The 18,388-nt window shown below is 39.2% G+C and overlaps 1 pseudogene; it reads left to right on the forward strand.

Annotated features, from left to right (window-relative positions):
- The first annotated feature begins 563 nt into the window (after positions 1-563).
- Positions 564-18,247, forward strand: LOC127424056 (opsin-5-like; annotated as a pseudogene).
- Positions 18,248-18,388: the final 141 nt, after the last annotated feature.

The following is an 18,388-nucleotide window of genomic DNA, read 5'->3' on the forward strand; positions in this document are numbered from 1 at the left end:
AGAGAGAGAGAGAGAGAGAGAGAGAGAGAAACGCATGCGGCCCCTGTGTGTGTGCGTGTCTGTGGGATTTATGTTATGTTTAAGTTCCTTTGTATCATTAAAGTTTACGTTGACTGCTCAGCCAGTCCCCGCCTCCTCCTTTCCCATCGTTAAACCGTGTTACATTGGTGCCGAAACCCGGGGAGGTTGTTGGAGGTTACGTTGTCTGGGAGAACTCACCACTAGGGGGTGGAGGAGCCATTGCCAGGGGACGGAGGACCTGCTGCCATCCACCAGGAGGCAGAGAAACCATTGCCATCCGCCGGAGGATAGAGGAGCCGCTGCCTGCCGCCAGCAGACAGAGGAGTAGCTGAGCAGTGGGTGGGTGGTGTGCCAGCAGGAGCTGAAGAAGAGTGTTTTCTTTTCTCTCTCTCTCTCTCTGTCTCTATCGCTCACTCTTTCTCTCTCTCAGATTCTCAGGAGGCGGGGAGGACCATCGGGTGGCGGAATGGCTGGAAGGGCAGCGTCTCCCCTCCAGAGATGGCAGTGGAGAAGTGTGACGAGAAGGAGGGCGTGGCCGGGTCATGAGGATGCATGCCGGTGCTAAGTGGCCCAATCAGCGGGAGAAAGATAAGGGAGGATCCGGGGACGCCAGAGTGAGATAGAGAGAGAGACACAAGCAGCTGCTGTGTGTGTGTGTGTGTGTGTCTGTGGGTTTTATGTTACGTTTAAGTTCCTTTGTATCATTAAAGTTTATGTTGACTGCTCAGTCAGTTCCCGCCTCCCCCTTTCCCATTCTTGAACCGCGTTACAGCTGGTTTTCTATTGCTTGGCTGAAAATAAATCAAACTGAAAATGTTTTCAGATGTATAATTCGGCTGAGGAGGAATGCTGAGACGTCAGAGCAGGGTGGGGGGTGGGGGGACATAGGGTGAAACGGTGTTGTGGACCATACACAGGGTTGGGAGGGTTACTTTTTAAATGTATTCCACTACAGATTACAGATTACATGCTGTAAAATGTAATTTGTAACGTATTCCGTTAAATTACTCAAGGTCAGTAACGAATTCTAAATACTTTGGATTACTTCTTCAGCACTGGTAGATTTTTTCACTTGTTTTGACTATAAAAACTCTGCCAGTACAGTAAGACAAAATACACATGTTAAAAATACATTCTCTGAAAAACGTAAATATCTTAGGCAGTGTTGTTTCTAAAACAAGATAAATCAAACTGATCTTGTTTTAAGGATTTTTAGATATTTTTACAGGAAAACAATACAAAAATTATTATCAAGAATGTGAATAAGAAGTTATGATCCAATGTGAATTTTCTTGATAAAAAAATATGATAGTGCCTGGTAACATGTTCATGTAAAATGGCTAGAAATAGCATTTTAGCTAAGTGTAAAGCTGACAGTTTACACAAGGTTTATTTCTATTTCTTCTGCTCCAAACTTACTTCAAACTTACTTCTCTATCTGCTCGTATGAATGTAACACATCATAAGAAAGTGTTTCACCGCTGTTCAAATCCACTTTGGATCGCATCATTTATATGTATAAATGTTTTCCATCTGAAAGGACTAAATATTAAATGAAACAAATGACATTAAAATGCAAAGTAATCTCTTCAGTAATCAAAATTCTTTTTGAATGTAACTGTATTCTAAATACCAATTATTTAAATTGTAACTGTAGTGGAATACAGTTACTTTTATTTTGTGTTTTAAATACGTAATCCCGTTACATGTATTCCGTTACTCCCTAACCCTGACCATACGCAACACGGAAGGGTTAAGCCATTGCGCGCCATCTCTAGGATGCAAGCGGGGTCTGAGTTGGGGTGGCAAAGCTCATTTTTAGGGTGGCAGTTGCCACCCGTGCCACTCTTCTTTCATAGGTTCCATAGTATGATTTTTATACTGTACGAACTATAGATTCTATCCCCTAACCCTAACCCTAAACCCCCTTGCATCATTTCTTCACAAATTTTCTGTGAAATATCAAGGATATTTGTATTATTTACTGTGAGCATTTTTGGGCAGAACCTTATTATTTTCTTTTTGATTCTCTCATGAATAACGGATTATAAAAAGATGGCATTTAAAACACATTTAATTTTAATGTGGTGAGGCCTATGTTTAAAATTTGATTGGCATGGAGCAGTCTGGGGCTTGGCTGTGACATGGCATGGAGCATGCTGAGGTTCGGCTGTGACATGGTGTGAAGCAGACTGAGGCGTTATTGTGATGAGCTCAGGCGTTGCTGTGACATGGTATGGAGCAGGCTGAAGCGTTGCTGTGACATGGCATGGAGCAGGCTGGGGCTTTGCTGTGACATGGCATGGAGCAGGCGGAGGCATGGCTGCGACATAGCATGGAGCAGGCTGAGGCGTGGCAGTGACATGGCATGGAGCAGGCTGAGGCGTGGCTGTGACATGGCATGGAGCAGGCTGAGGCGTGGCTGTGACATGGCATGGAGAAGGGTGAGGCGTGGCTGTGACATGGCATGGAGCAGGCTGAAGTGTGGCTGTGACATGGCATGGAGCAGACTCAGGCATGGCTGTGACATGGCATGGAGCAGACTCAGGCGTGGCTGTGACATGGCATGGAGCAGACTCAGGCGTAGCCGTGACATGGCATGGAGCAGACTCAGGCGTAGCCGTGACATGGCATGGAGCAGACTCAGGCGTAGCCGTGACATGGCATGGAGCAGACTCAGGCGTAGCCGTGACATGGCATCGAGCAGACTCAGGCGTAGCCGTGACATGGCATGGAGCAGACTCAGGCGTAGCTGTGACATGGCATGGAGCAGACTCAGGCATGGCTGTGACACAACATGGACCCTCAATGACTTTATGTACTTCTCGTTTATGAATAATTCAGAGATAAAGTGGTTCAACTGTCATTAACCTCATTCTGCCATTTATCCTGCCTGTGTCCACCTTGGCAAATCATCCTGACAATAATCAAATATATATTATAAAATCAGTTTACCTGAAATAGCTCAGGGTATAATTAGTTTGGGAAAATTGGGGTGGCTCAACTCATTGTCTTTATTAATCTGTAATTGATGAAGCAGTGCCACATGGAATAATGGTGACACTAAAAGCAGTTATCTGTTTAAACGTTCAGGTGAAGTTATTGTAGAAGTGTGTGGAACTGTTTTTTCAGTCCAAACAATATCCTCCCTGCTGAAAAGACCAGCAAGAATTTCCATGCAGGGCCAAGCTGGTTTGGTGCTGGTCTAGCTGATGGACCAGCATTTCTATGTTGTTTACCAGCAAAAAAATAAAATAAATGTTGGTCAACCAGCGTTATCTTTTTGATTGTAATTATAGTTCAGTAGTAATCTAGTAGAGTAATCTTTGGTAAATCTGTAGATTCTGCAGTTTCTTTGGATGTACTGTATGTTTTCAATAGAGGTGACCCACATTAGGTACTTAAAATAATTTTCTGTTCAATTTAAATTGAGCTCAATTGACTGCATTTGTGGCATAATGTTGATTACCATAGAAATGAATTTTGACTTTTCCTTTTTTTTTTTTTTTTTTTTTAAACACAAATCTGAGTTACAGTGAGGCACTTACAATGGAAGTGAATGGAGGCCAATTTGTAAATGTTGAAAAACTAAAACAAAAAGGTATAGCCACAAGATGTAAAAAAAAAAAAAAAAAAAAGAGTATAGCCAAAAGTACAGACGTAAACAATATACTTGTTAATTGATTTTAGTGTGAAAAAATTGCGTACTAACTTTTCTGTGTAAAGTTACAGCCAATTTTACAACTCCTGGTAATTTAGTTGTCCGTCACAAAAATGACATTTTAAACAACTTTACAGCTCGAATAATACACAAGTTTTAACAAAATAATTAATTAAGTGCATTTATGAAATTTTAAGGTGCACATTTCTGCTCTTAAAGGGATAGTTCACCCAAAAATTAAAATTCTCTCATGATTTACTCACCCTCTGGGCATTCCAGATGTGTATGACTTTCTTTCTTCTGCAGAACAAAAATGAAGATTTTTAGAAGAATATTTCAGTTCTGTAGGTCCTCACAATGCAAGTGAATGGGTGCCAAAAGTTTGTAGCTCCAAAATCAACATAAATGGAGCATAAAAGTAATCCATATGATTCCAGTAGTTAAATCCATGTGTTAAAACACGATATGATAGGTGTAGGTGAGAAACAAGTCAATATTTAAGTAGTTTTTTGTCATCAATTCTACTCTACTACTATGCATGAAGAATGTGAATCACCAGAAACAGAAGAAGGAGAAAGTGAAAGTGAAGGAAAAAGGACTTAAATATTGATCTGTTTCTCACCCAGACCTATCATATTGCTTCATAAGATTTGGATTTATCCAATGGAGTCATCTGGAGTACTTTTATTTCCCCTTATGTGGATTTTGGAGCTTCAAAATTTTGGCACCCATTCACTTGCATTGTATGGACCTACAGAGCTGAGATACTCTTCTAAAAATCTTTGTTTGTGTTCAGCAGATGAAAGAAAGTCATACACATCTGTGATGGCATGACGGTGAGTAAACGATGAGAGAATTTTCATTTTTGGGTGAACTACCCTATAAACCCTCCATGAAATGACCCCATTCACTTACATAGTAACCTCTAATTTTGCTTTATTTATTTATTTATTTATTTTATTTTTTTAAGAAAAGGAGGGATGAGTTGAAATTATTTTTGTGGTAATCAACATTATGCCACAAATGCTGTCAGTTGAGCTTTACTTTTATTGAACCCTGGAATATACCTTTAAATAATTAAAAGTCTACTTTACAATCTCTGATCTCACAATCCTTTCAGAGATATTCTTTCAGGCTGTGTTCATTTCTTTTTGGGCATTCAAATGGGCAAGCTGATACTTGAACTGCATTCACAATGTTAATGCTTGCTCTGCAGAAATAACTACAAATATTTAAGTGGTTATGTAAGGGTGTGTGTGATTGGACGGAGCTGGACTGCATTTACCAAAAGTATCGTAAGCTTAAATTGATCGTAGAGACCATTGACGCCAGTGTTTTCTACGATTTACTTAGGCTTACAATGCTTTTGGGAAAAGCAGCCTTGGTCTATGCACTGATTATTGAGGGGCATGAATTATTATAGGGGCACATTTTGAATGCACAAATTCAGTGCTCTGATAAAAAGATGAACGGATTAGATCTCTGTTTCTCTCTCAGGTGTGCTGTCACTCTTGGGAAATGGAATGCTTTTGTTTGTAGCATCACGTAAGAGATCATCTCTGAAGCCAGCAGAGTTTTTCGTTGAGAATTGTCTGTGAGTGATCTAGGGATGACACTGTCTCTGTTTCCTCTGGCCATTCAATCTGCTTTTGCACACAGGTAAACTCCTGCCTCACACTGCTTTTCACCCTAAAAGAGGTAAAAAAAAACCTCAGGAATGCAAATTTTCCTTTTCATTGTAAACATCAGAGTGACAATCAATACAGACCAACAAATAAATACCACTTAAACACCTGAATGATTGCAGACAAATGCGTTAGACACAGGTAATAGTACAGGAAGAAGAATAGTACAGGAAGGAGAAAGGAGAGAAAAGTCCCACCCACTGCTGGAGCTTGAAAAACAATCCATTATTTATTGAGAAAGTACATTTTTGTTTCCAAATGTCTATTGAAACATATCCAGTTCTAAGTAAGAAATCAGTTGTAATGTTAAAATATGGAAAAAGGAAGTTCATATTTCAGCAAAAACATTAGAATGATCTCTCTCTCTTTCTTCTCTCTAGGTGGTTGTTTGGGGAGGTAGCATGTCTGTGCTATGTGTGGAGTTTTATTTGGCTTTTGTAGCCTAACACACCTGACCGCTTTGTTGTCAGTATGCTGCCTCAAAGTCTGTTTGCCAAATTATGGTACACTGCTTTTTTATTCCCTAAACCATTTGTTTTTCCAACACAATGAAGGACTATTTTACTTTACTCTATTTAGTAATATTGTTTTTAGTTTCAAAGATGCAGCAACATGCTTCTGTTATTTTAAAGTGCTGTTATTAACCCAAACAACACCAATATTTCTAATGCATATATATGTTACTTGGTCCATCACTGTGAGTCATTTTGACCCAACAACACATTTTGAGTTTAATGCACTAAAGTAAAAGTCTGAGCTTTCTAAAAATACAATTATTATATTTCTACTCCAAGTTCAGATAAAAGCATTTAAATGTTGGCTGATATAATCATTGAAATGCTTTTAGTTTTTCGTGCATACAACTCTAAATGTGTTTATGGGTCAAAATGATGGACCAGGTCACATAGTAATTCTGTTTACATAGTTCTTTTCAATTCATCAATACAGAATTGACACCTCCAACCTATGATATGCCCAGTGCAACTATAAATATTCTCTTTGTGTGTTTTTACTCATAGCTAAATCCTGGATAACTACATAAAATAGATTTATGGTCTAAGCTGGTTTAAGCTGGTCTAGCTGGACTGCTAGCCTGCCAAGCTGATGTTCAGCTGGTCAGTCAGCTGTTCCTCCCAGCCTACTGGCTGATAAGTGCCCAAATCCCCTATACAATCAGCAAACGGACCAGCCAGACCAGGCCTGATGACCAGCTAAAATGGCACACCAACTTACGCTAGCTGAAGCTGTTTTTTTCTGCAGAGCAGGCCATGTCATTGTTTTTTTTTTTTTATCCCCCAGTTCTCCCAATTTGGAATGCCCAATTCCCACTACTTAGTAGGTCATTGTGGTGGCGCGGTTACTCACCTCAATCCGGGTGGTGGAGGACAAGTCTCAGTTGCCTCCGCTTCTGAGACAGTCAATCTGCGCATCTTATCACATGACTCGTTGTGCATGACACCGCGGAGACTCCCAGCATGTGGAGGCTCATGCTACTCTCCACGATCCACGCACAACCTTCTACGCGCCCCATTTAGAGCGAGAACCACTAATTGCGACCACGAGGAGTTTACCTCATGTGAATCTACCCTCCCTAGCAACCGGACCAATTTGGTTGCTTAGGAGACCTGGCTGGAGTCACTCAGCACACCCTGGATTCGAACTCGCGACTCCAGGGGTGGGCCTTGTCATAGTTAATATTAATTTATGTGCCTTTGACAGATATTAACACTGTTTCTAGTTAATACAGCCAAATGCAAAATTTCGATATTCTTGTGAATCTGGGGTTTGTGGAGATGAAGGCTAATCTCCCTCTGCTGAATCAAGTCTGAGAGTTTTGGCTTGTTAGCACCCATGTTCTGTCAGAAGATTCTGAAATCTGTCACATTCAGTTCATCATGAGATAGAAGGCCCTCTGGGCTCCTTAAATTTACAAGAATGAGTTTAAAACACAGGGAAAGAGATAGAAATTAAGAAAAATGAAAAAGATATAAGAGGACATGTGTAACAAAACAGAATGTTTAAAGGGAAAGGAGACAAAGCAGGAAAGACAGAGTGATGAAACAAGTGAACAAAGGAGGAACTGAAGAAAAGCAGATAATGAGCACACATTTTCATTTTGAACACTTGGTGATGGGGTTTGCTGGAGCTTGAAACAACAGGTTATTCATCACTTCTATCTCTGTGGGATATGCAAATTAAAATAATTCCTACTGTTTAGAACTGTTTCTGTAGAATCATAGCCTGTCAGTCATCTTGACCTGTCATACTATATATGTAGGCAGAGATTGCATTATTATTAGGGTTAGTTTACCCTTGTGTCATTCCAAACCCTTTTTTTCTGTGGAACATCAAAGGAGAAGTTTAGCAGAGTGTCTGTGCTGCTCTCTTCCATACCATGGAAGTGAATGGGGACCAGGGGCTGTAAAGTTCCACAAAGAAAAGAAAAAAGCACCAAATAAGCATCATTAAAGCAGTGTCATACGACTCATGCACTATATTTTGAGCCTTCTGAAGCTATATGATTGCTTTATATGAGGAACAGACTGAAATTGTTGCTTTGAAAATCTATCTATATGCCTGCCTGCCTGCCTGCCTGCCTGTCTGTCTGTCTGACTGCTTAGGTATAGACAGATACTGTATAAATATATATATATATATATATATATATATATATATATATATATATATATATATATATATATATATATATATATATATATATATATATATATATATGTATATATATATATATATATATATATATATGTATATATATATATATATATATATATATATATATGTATATATATATATATATATATATATATATATATATATATATATATATATAAGAGAGAAAGTATATACTGTTTGTATATAATGTACTACAGTATTAACTCTTATCAACTATACCTTTAAAAATGTTTATTATGCGTCACTCCTCCTCCTCTCCAGGTAATACTTTCTCATCTAGCCACGCTTGTGTGATGGTTGTCACGGTGTGGCATTATGCTTTTGTGTATGCTGTGCGTCCTCTGGCGCACTGGGGAACTTTTGGACCAGAACCGTATGGAACGGCCTGCTGCATAAACTGGTATGAGGCCCAAAATGTTAATGACAGAGATGGAGTCTAATATTGCAATTTTTCCCCCTGCAATTACAGGCCTATTGTTTCCTTTTCCTGCCTTGTATCTTCTTAGGTACACCCCATCCCATGATGCCCTTGCCATGTCTTACATAATCAGTCTCTTTATATTTTGTTATGTTCTCCCCTGCACCATCATCATCCTCTCTTACACCTTCATTCTGCTGACAGTGAGGGGATCCTGCCAAGCTGTTCAACAACACATCTCATCACAAACCAAAGTAGCAAACGCACACGCTCTTATCGTCAAGGTAAGGAGGTAGAGTTCAAAGGTTAAGGGTTTATGGGATAATTTGATTGGTGTTATTTATTTATTTATTTATTTATTTAACCAGTGATTCTGTTTAAATGCATAGTATTATTCTGGATATGATATATCCTGAAAACATATCTCTCAGATTAAGCTACATACTTCAAAGGGATAGTTCACCAAAAAATAAAAATTCTCTCATCATTTACTGACCCTCATGCCATCTCAGATGTTTATGACATTCTTTCTTCTGCAGAACACAAACAAATATTTTTTTTAAGAATATCTCAGCTCTGTAGGTCCATACAATGCAAGTGAATGGGTGCCAACATTTTGAAGCTCCAAAAAGCACATATAGCCATCATAAAAGTAATCCATACAACTCCAGGGGAATAATTAATATCTTCTGAAGCGAAACACTAGGTGTGTGTAAGAAATAGATGTTCACCAGTCTCGTGAGAACTGACGGGTGAAATATGAAAAATATGGAAACGCAGTGTTGTTTACAACAGAGGAGGAACGTTATACAGAAGCTGAATTGGTTTGCTGTTGATTTGTATTTGTATCTGTTTCTTATTCAGTATGGTAATTGGATACCTCAACCTACTAAAAACGTTAGATTACTTACGCGGGTATCATCGCAAGAGGAAAGACAAACTTTTCACAGATTCCCTATCAATGATCCTAATCGGCGGAAGCTATGGCTGCTCGCTGACTCAGTTCACCCATTGAGTCTCTAAAAGTATTGAGGGTGAGCAGTGAACCGATTTCAGACCAGCCGAGGGATCCAACGATATCGACATGCCGATGCACTTATGTCACGTGAGAGGCAGTTTGAACTTCACCCTTGTGAACGTGCATACCACATCTGGCCGGAAGCTAAAATTTTTAGTAATAAAAGTTTAAAATATTGATCTATTTCTTACACACACCAAGTGTTTAGCTGCAGAAGACATTAATTAATCCACTGGAGTCTGGATTACTTCTTTGATGGCTATAAGTGCTTTTTGGAGCTTCAAAAATTTGGCTCCCATTATCTTGCATTATATGGACCTACAGAGCTGAAATATTCTTCCAAAAATCTTCGTTTGTGTTCTGCTGAAGAAAGAAAGTCATACACATCTGGGATGCCCATAGGGTGAGTTAATCATGAGAGAATTTTCATTTTTGGGTGAACTATTTCTTTAAGACTTCCACCGCACACTGCTGGAAGATCAGCTAGAAAGGTTAAAGGAATAGTTCCCACAAAAATGAAAATTCTGTCATTCATCACTCATCCTCATGTTATTCCAAACCCGTATGACTTTAAGACCTCGTTTACACCTGGTATTAAGATGCGTCTCGGGTGATCCGATCACATGAGTCAGGCGAGACACATCATAGACTGGAGTTCTTTGTATATCGAATGTTCTTGGACTGATATTTTATCAATGTTTTGATCCAAAAACATTATTGCAGTACAGCCCATTTTAGAGACTGTAATTCTATCCTTCAAAGCCTTGTTGTCATTCCCATTAAAAATCAAAGATGGTGCTAGCGTGAATTAGGTCTATATGTGCCGGGTCTCTAAAGACCCGAATATGTAAGAGTGTTTGGTGAGATTTTCATGCATTTAAGAGTTAAAGGAGCTTCAGAACTTTGTGCTTCTCATCTGTGTTTCTGCATGTTGATAACAGACACACTAAAGAAGATCCATGAAGTTCTTGTGCTTGTGTATGTATCCACCTTTTTACATTTTCTGATCGGACGGTTATTTCCTCTTAAAGGCATTCATAACCGCCAAAGTTTAAATACTTGTTTTAGCACAGCGGTTGATTGACAGGGGAGTGGTGGCACTTTTCTATCTGGGACACGTCAGGACGGATTAGCATTTACAATGCAATGTGGTCACATGTGTTTTTGACTACCTTCGTATGTGGTTTTTGTGATCCGATCCCAAAACGTTTTAGACCCCGTATAGATGTGTATTTAGCACTGACCACGGATCACCCGAAACGCATCTTAATACCAGGTGTAAAAGGCATCTTATTCTTCTGTGGAACACAAAAGGAGATGTTAGGCAGAATGTTTGCCTCAGTCACCATTCACTGTCATTGTTATCATTTCTCTTTTCTTTTTTTTATGTCAGATGGATACATGTAAAATAATATAAACTGCAATAGAAGTTACACAAAATTACCTTATTTGCTTACTGATTACATAAAACCATTCCAAGAACTCTCTTAAACCCTGAGCCTGCTTTTGATAGATTTAAAAAGAGATAATATGAAAAGCAGATTGAAGTATCCAAATTTTTCAGACATCATCTACAGCTGGATCTAAAATATTTTGTCTATGTTTAACAGTGTAGTTAATACATCCTGATATTTTCTGAACTGACAAAACAGGTTATTCTAACAAAGGGTACGCATTTCCTAAGACATAAATTACAGTTTAAACTAACATTAGGTCATCCTCTTATAATGTTTATTGATTTAAATATATATGTATATATTTTATTATGAGTGGTGTTATAAGAAGCTAAAAAAATATGAGCTTATTCTTTTTCAGGATGCAGCATATACCCATTAACTGAACTTCATCCAGTCAGGTTAAACTATAATCCCTTTGTTGGCATGTGTAAGCACTGGTGTTTAGTTAGCTCTCTCTCGAGGCCTCTACTGGAGAGGAATAAAATCCAATAGATAAAATCAAATTAAAGGTTTACAGCAGTGCACTGTGTTCAACCCACCACTCAATGAACTTGTGCCTGAGGGATGTGAGAGCCAGTCGCTTAATTAGAGACTTTTAAAGGGAACTGAGTCAAAAGGTTTTTAAGGGCATTTCTGTTGTTCTGTTGATGAGTTTTGTAAACAGGTTAAACATTTAACTTTGTTTTGTCTAAAGGCTTCAGTGGGATAGTGAAAGGAAGTCAAATAAAGATAGTTGGTGATTTACTGGTTTTGTATATTTCTGAGATCTGTAGGATTAAAATGGATTTGTTTATAGAGCAATGTAAGCGGGAGAGTGATCTGAGAATGACCAGCACTTGACCATGAAAGATTTCTGTCTGTGAACAGGAAATGATGTCAATAGCACAACACTGCACACTGTAACATTATTAGTGTTTCACCAGCCTCAGACTTCGCTCAATTTGCTCAACTATGCATTTGTGTCAGATAAATTACACAGAGGCTTTATTCACACTGCAGGAAAATCAGATTTTTTTCTAAAATCTGATTTTTTAGACTGACTGTTCAAACTGCAGGTTATATGTGGACAGATCGGATTTTTGCTGTTCAGACTGCAATCGCCTTTGCTAGCACTTCTACATTAGTTGTCATAGTAATGGTCACCATGCGTGAGTGTTTATCAATGGATGTTTTGGAGGGCATCCAAATATTAACACATTCTTAACAGAAAATTGCTTAAAAACGGGTGAGGTGGCATATGCAATGCTTATTGCTGCTACGGTTTACAACTGTCCCGTTTTTGCCAGACATCCCGTGTTTTATCCCAAACCTATTATTTTAGTGGGTAGCGAAATGTCCCGTATTGAAGGCTTTGTGTCCCGTATCGAAGCATAAAAGGGTCTGACAGCGAGACTTTGAAGAGGTCCCCCGTCCTGTATTAAACCGCTGAAAATGCTCAAGGGTCCCGTATTCGTATGAGACATTCAACTTCATCGCGCTGTGGTGACTCGCAGCCGGTGTGTGTTAACGCACCTAAGCTCATCTCTTTGGGTGAGTAAAGCCAATGTCTGTATTACTTTAAAAGAGGTTTGCACTGCTTTGCTGCCCTGTAACATACGGTATATATGACATATGGGTGTGTTCCAATCAGAAGAGATTCTCATACTTCACCTTCCACTGACGGAGGACTGAAAGGTTTAATAGAATGGTCATTCTGAACTTACTCTTTAAGTAATTTTTATTGAAAATTCTCTTGTAACGATCCTACAGCGTGGCCATCATTATAGTTTTCCCTTCAAAGTGCACTGTGAAGGCATTATTTATGCCGTTTGGAATGCAGTACATGTCTTATCATCGCAACACCTGACGAAACAACCCGTCGCTCACAACAAATGACGAAAAAAAACCCACATGAAATTTTAATAAACTTTTTTAATCGGATTCCAAACCACCTTCAAATGTGGTTTGGATCAGGCTTGTAAAATCGGATTTTTTTGTCAGGTTCAGACCTCAAAAACCTAAACGGATTTGAGTCATTGGCCAAAGAATTTGATTTTTTCTGCCTGTGTGAAGAAAGCCAGAGAACTGAGGGTGCGATCTCTTGTCATATATCAGTTTTTTTTGTTTTGTTTTTTTTTGTTTGTTTTTTGATTCACTGTTTAATAAAGCTCTCCATCTTTTTCTTGATTCATGAGACTAGGGTGAATTCAGACAAACTGGGTTATTGTTTTCTCATGTAGGGCAAAAAGTGAGCCAATTTACTTGAATTCACCCTATCTTTTGTTACTCAACTTAAAGGAAGGTTTAGATGCATGACAAATGAAATGAAAGAAGAAAATGATAATAATGAATTATAGGCTACTGTTCCTCCGCTCAGGCGTAGCCCTGTTTAACTTGTTTACATTGTAGTTGTTGCTGCTTTTCAGTTTGCTCATTTGTTTGACTCTTATTTCCTTTTGTAAATTTGCTCAGAGCCAGATGGATCAATACACAATCCATTTAAAATGATCAACAACATGTCTTATCCTGCAAGCACAACTACAGATTACAGATAAACTATAATAAAAGACAAGAAGAAAAAATGTTCATCGAGGAACAATGTGAAACTTCATCAATTCTGTCGTTTTAAGTCTTGCTGCTGCATTTCTGTCCTACGTTAAGATGTCCACATCACATGGTCTTTCATTTCTGTCCTCACTGGAGACTGGGATTGTGATATGACTAGGATGAACAGCAGCAGGTTTTCTAAAAAGCTTTTGTACATAAAGGGTGTCATTTAAACTATGCCAAGAGGGCAATAATTTCTCTTGTTCTAGATCTCTTTTCTTTTCCTTCCCTCTTTTTCAGTGGTCTCATGGCTGCAGTACTGCCTGTCTTAAGAGCTCTCTCTAGGGTTTAAAACAGTTAATCAAGTTTAAAGGTGGGACAACATAGAGCTCTCTGACCCCAATCAAAACCAGCAAATAGGAAAACTCAGACATACTGTAGAAGTGATCTCACCTCCCGTTTGATTTTGCCTGCTTTCATACAGATGTTATTTTGATTTTCTTCCTCATCTCTGTCTTTCTCTCTTGCCTTACCTCACTCTGGACAGATGCATTTATGGTCCACCCAACATCTGTCCTTGTCTCACAGCCAGTGTAGTGTCATTCAGTTTTGCCGAGGTATTGCTTCCAAGTGTAAAAGAAACTGGCCATTTCTGCAATTTTCCCATAATTCATGCAGTTTCTAAATGCTTCATTTGTAAAGAAAAAGCATTTTGATTAAAAAAGGCTTCCTTGCCCCTTTTGAGAAAGGGGTAAACATTATAGCCTGACTAAAAACCAAATCTAAAAATCTGGAAAAACCTGTTTTGATCAACCACTAATGTGGATAATGGGGGTGGATGTTTGAAACTCAGAAAGACAGCTGTCAGACCAGATCTGTTTGTTTGACAGCTCTTTCTGTTAACTATTGTTTGTGAACATGTCTAATGAATTTCAATTTTTAAAGCTGTCCATTTTCTCACTTTCCCGGCAGCAGCCAGAATCAATAGTATCACTGGGCTTTTGTTCATTAAAAATTAATATAGCTGATCCTCACTGTACTGTAATCACAGATCTGTCAGTTCTCCATTGGGACAAGCACTGCCATTATCTCCTTTGAGTGTCAGTGTGTATATGTTTGATTAATGCTGTCTACCACAGGACTAATCGTGTCTGCTATAGGACTGCCTGTCTGGAGTTTTATAGTGAAATATCACACAGTGCCATTTATAGATTTTACAACCACAGCTGCACCAACTAATTCATTTTCTTAATATGTTTTTTAAGACTCTGTGTCCTGCAGCTCAAACTCACTGCTGTAAAATGAGCCGAAACATCTTTTTATGTTCCCTTGAAGTTGTTTTATTACTCATTTTTTATTAGTAGAATCTGAATTTCCAATTGCCTTCCATGTGGGGGTGTCTCTGTGCATATAATGGTCTCAGCGATGAAAACAAAGACCTCGCAGGAGACACTGAATGAGAGAGTTAAGCCGGAGGCTTTTAAGGAGGAGCTTGAATAGAAAGAGCAGCAGACCTATAAAATTGGCTGATCAGTCTGTCTAAAATTCTGGAAAGCACACTGAAGCACACAGACACAAACACAGCTTCTTTCAGTGTGTCCATCATCATAATAGCGCACAGTCAGGTTTGATTTATGGACTGTGATATTCAGTCAGAAACACTAGAGAATTTTTTCGTCAAGAGATTTTAGATGATCTGTAGTAAACACATAATGTTATAATATTTCACAATATAGCACATTTGTGTTGGATGATTCCTTTTTTTCCCTTTCTGTAAAAAAAAAATAAAATAAATAAAAATACAAAATCACTTTCTATTTCTATATGGTTTCCTGTCACAGTTTGTAAGGAAGGACCCAAACACAGGAGGCAGTTATGCTAAGTTTTATTTAAAAAACAAACAAAAACTCTGACAAGGGAGATAAACAAGAACAGAAAACTGAAAACTCAAAGAAACAAACTAAAAACCAACCAAGCAAACAGGGAACAGACCAACAGGAATACATACAAAATAATCAGACACGAGGGAGAACAGGTGAAACAGATAACAAGTTATAAAGGCAAACAAGAGGGCGGGGTATCACTGAAGACAGAAAAGCACGTGTCAGTGAGGAACCAAACAAAGCCATGTACTTGAGGTCTGCACAGGCCTTAAAATGAAACCCGAACCATACCCGAGACCGTGTGGCTTGACTCTACCCGGCCTGAATGATACCGTCAGCTTTGAAGCCCGAACCCGAAATCATTTACTACTACAGTACAGAAACAATAAACATACACAGTTTTAACAAGGCACAGCAGCCCCTTAGTACACTAGAGCAGAAGGGAAAAAAAGCATTGCCTTACCGTTTATTTGCTGAAACTTCACCTGGTGCAGAACAATCTGGAATAATATGAAACAATGCAACAGTCCTCTCTATGCAGCCTGAACTTCTTTAGAATGTTGAATCTTTGACACAACTGCGCTAAAAACAATCTAGACGCAGCGCAAAGAATGAAACAGAGCGCAGGTGTCTCAACATGCGTTTCTGAAAATGTGAAGTTCTTTTTAACTTGACATGGTGTTTAAAATATGCTGGTCCTGCACGAGACGCAGAAGAAAAAGCGAGACGTGGTGCAAATGTCAAAGACATTCATCCAGCATGTGTTTAAACAATGGGAAAATAGACGCACGTAAAAACACGTTCCGCATGAACGGCCCCTAACTCATCCTTTCACGCATGTCTGAGTGAGAGCGCATGCGTGAAACAAGTTTGGTAAACCTTTTTATTTTTTCATTAATTACGAACCCGACCCAAACCCGAAGTCCTACTTGAAAAACTGACCCGAACCCGGCCCAAAACCCGTCGGGTTCTCGGGTCCCGTCGGGCTTGTGTCAGGTTGCAGACCTCTACCATGTACTTGCACATGACAAACACAGACAATTGACACGAGCACATGCTGCCAGGAAAACACAAGCAACATGCATCGACAGAAAATGACAGGACGAGAGAATACATGACAATGCCAATAAAGCAATCCCATGCATTCTCACACAAACTCCGGACTAGACAAACCTGAGTGCCCACTGCAAAGTAAACAAACAATGCAGTGCACACCCAGCCACAATTAAGACATGAAACATATCAGAGCTCGACCACCCGATAATAAACACTACCAACAGAAGTGGCCGAACCCTGACACAACATAAAATAAGGCAAGACAAACAGAGACAGCACGACATGAAAAACCAAGACCAAAGTGGCAGGACCGTGACAGTTTCCTGTTTTAATTCATACACAAAGACAATGGACTGTTGAAATTGGGCCTCAATCCAAACATTAGATTCAAGCTGCTCTTACACACTAGCATAATGTTCATTTACTGCTCACTCACATTACAAATCAGACATGCTGTGATATCTTGTTTTTCTGGGTCATCATCAGAAAATTGTGCCACTTTTCAATGAGTCAACACTCTGGAGTCCAGAAATGGCCTTGACTTCACCTAATATAAGCTACATTATTCAGGCACAAAAGTATTTGGGATTTGTGTTACTGACAACAACTTGATTACATGACCAAACATATGTGGACACCCCCTTCTAATTAGCGGATGGTTAAATGGTTTACTAAGTCCGGACCAGAACTTGGCTAGACTGCGCAAAGCCCAGACACAATCCCAACTGAACATCTTTGGTATAAATTGGGACGACAGAGAGCCAGGCCTCATTGCCCAACATCAGTTCTTGACCTCACTGATGCTTTTGTGTCTAATGGGAGCAAATCCCTGCAGCCATGTAATGTTACAACATCTAATGGAAAGTCTTCCCAGAGGAGTCGAAGCTGCTGGAGTACCAAAGGGAGGACCACCTATTAGAAAGGCAGGGGGAATGACAGAGAGATACAGGAGGAGATTCCTGTGTCTGTGTATGTGTTACTCTCTTCAGCTGGCTTCGTTTGTCTGACCCAGATATATCCAGGCAGACTACAGAAAGCAACAATGATTAAACTTTACATTTCCTTCAGGCAAAAGACCTTTCAGATGAACAGAACAGAAAAATGTGAATTACTGTCTTTGATCAATGTATCTTAATCTTCACCTGTTAATAATGTAGACTTCTGAAACCATGAGTTTTGGTCCCTCAAATTAGAGTCCTTTAAAGGTTTTCTCCATCCACCACACAAAGCAAAATATTTTTCAGTGGGTAGAGGTATTACAGTAAGCTAGATCACACATTTCTCCTGAGAGAGGTGTGATGGACTAAACACTCCTTTCTCTTGGTGTTGGAATCTCACGTTTCATTCTGTCTTTGTCCATATAAGGAAAGAACACAGGTAGTGTGTGCAGCCCCTCCTCTATAACAAGGGGGATGTCTCAGAGAGAGAGAGAGAGAGAGAGAGATAGAGAGAGAGAGAGAGGGAGAGAGAGAGTGTGTGCGTGTATGTGTGTGTGTGTGTGTGTGTGTGTGTGTGTGTGCGTGCGTGCGCTAAGGGAGCATGTGTGTGGCTTCCTGTTTCATGAATCAGCCTTAGTCACTCAGGTGATGTTTTCAGATTTTAAACTCATATCTCATATACTAATACCTACTAAACTAGCAACACGTACAAGCACTCATGTACACAATGTCATACTTTCTTGAAATAAACAAAGTTGTTTTTTATTTTTATAAATGAATGTGTTTCTCACATCTCTGATATCCAGGCCCAGATGGAATATGCTGACTGCGAAGTTCAAATTGTTCAGAAATCTGCTGAGCTTTCTGCCGAGTTCTGCAAGTGCCAGTGACATGTTGGACTAATGTTACCTCAGAACTGACCACAGGTTCAGTCTTTTCCCTGCTAAAAAATAAAAAACAATAATAATAATAATAATAAAAAAAGTATAGCACTGTATGTTGGGTTTTGAATGCTTGTCCATAACTCGCTG

The sequence above is a fragment of the Myxocyprinus asiaticus genome, chromosome 33 (assembly GCF_019703515.2).
Source record: "Myxocyprinus asiaticus isolate MX2 ecotype Aquarium Trade chromosome 33, UBuf_Myxa_2, whole genome shotgun sequence".
NCBI classification, from domain to species: Eukaryota; Metazoa; Chordata; class Actinopteri; order Cypriniformes; family Catostomidae; genus Myxocyprinus; species Myxocyprinus asiaticus.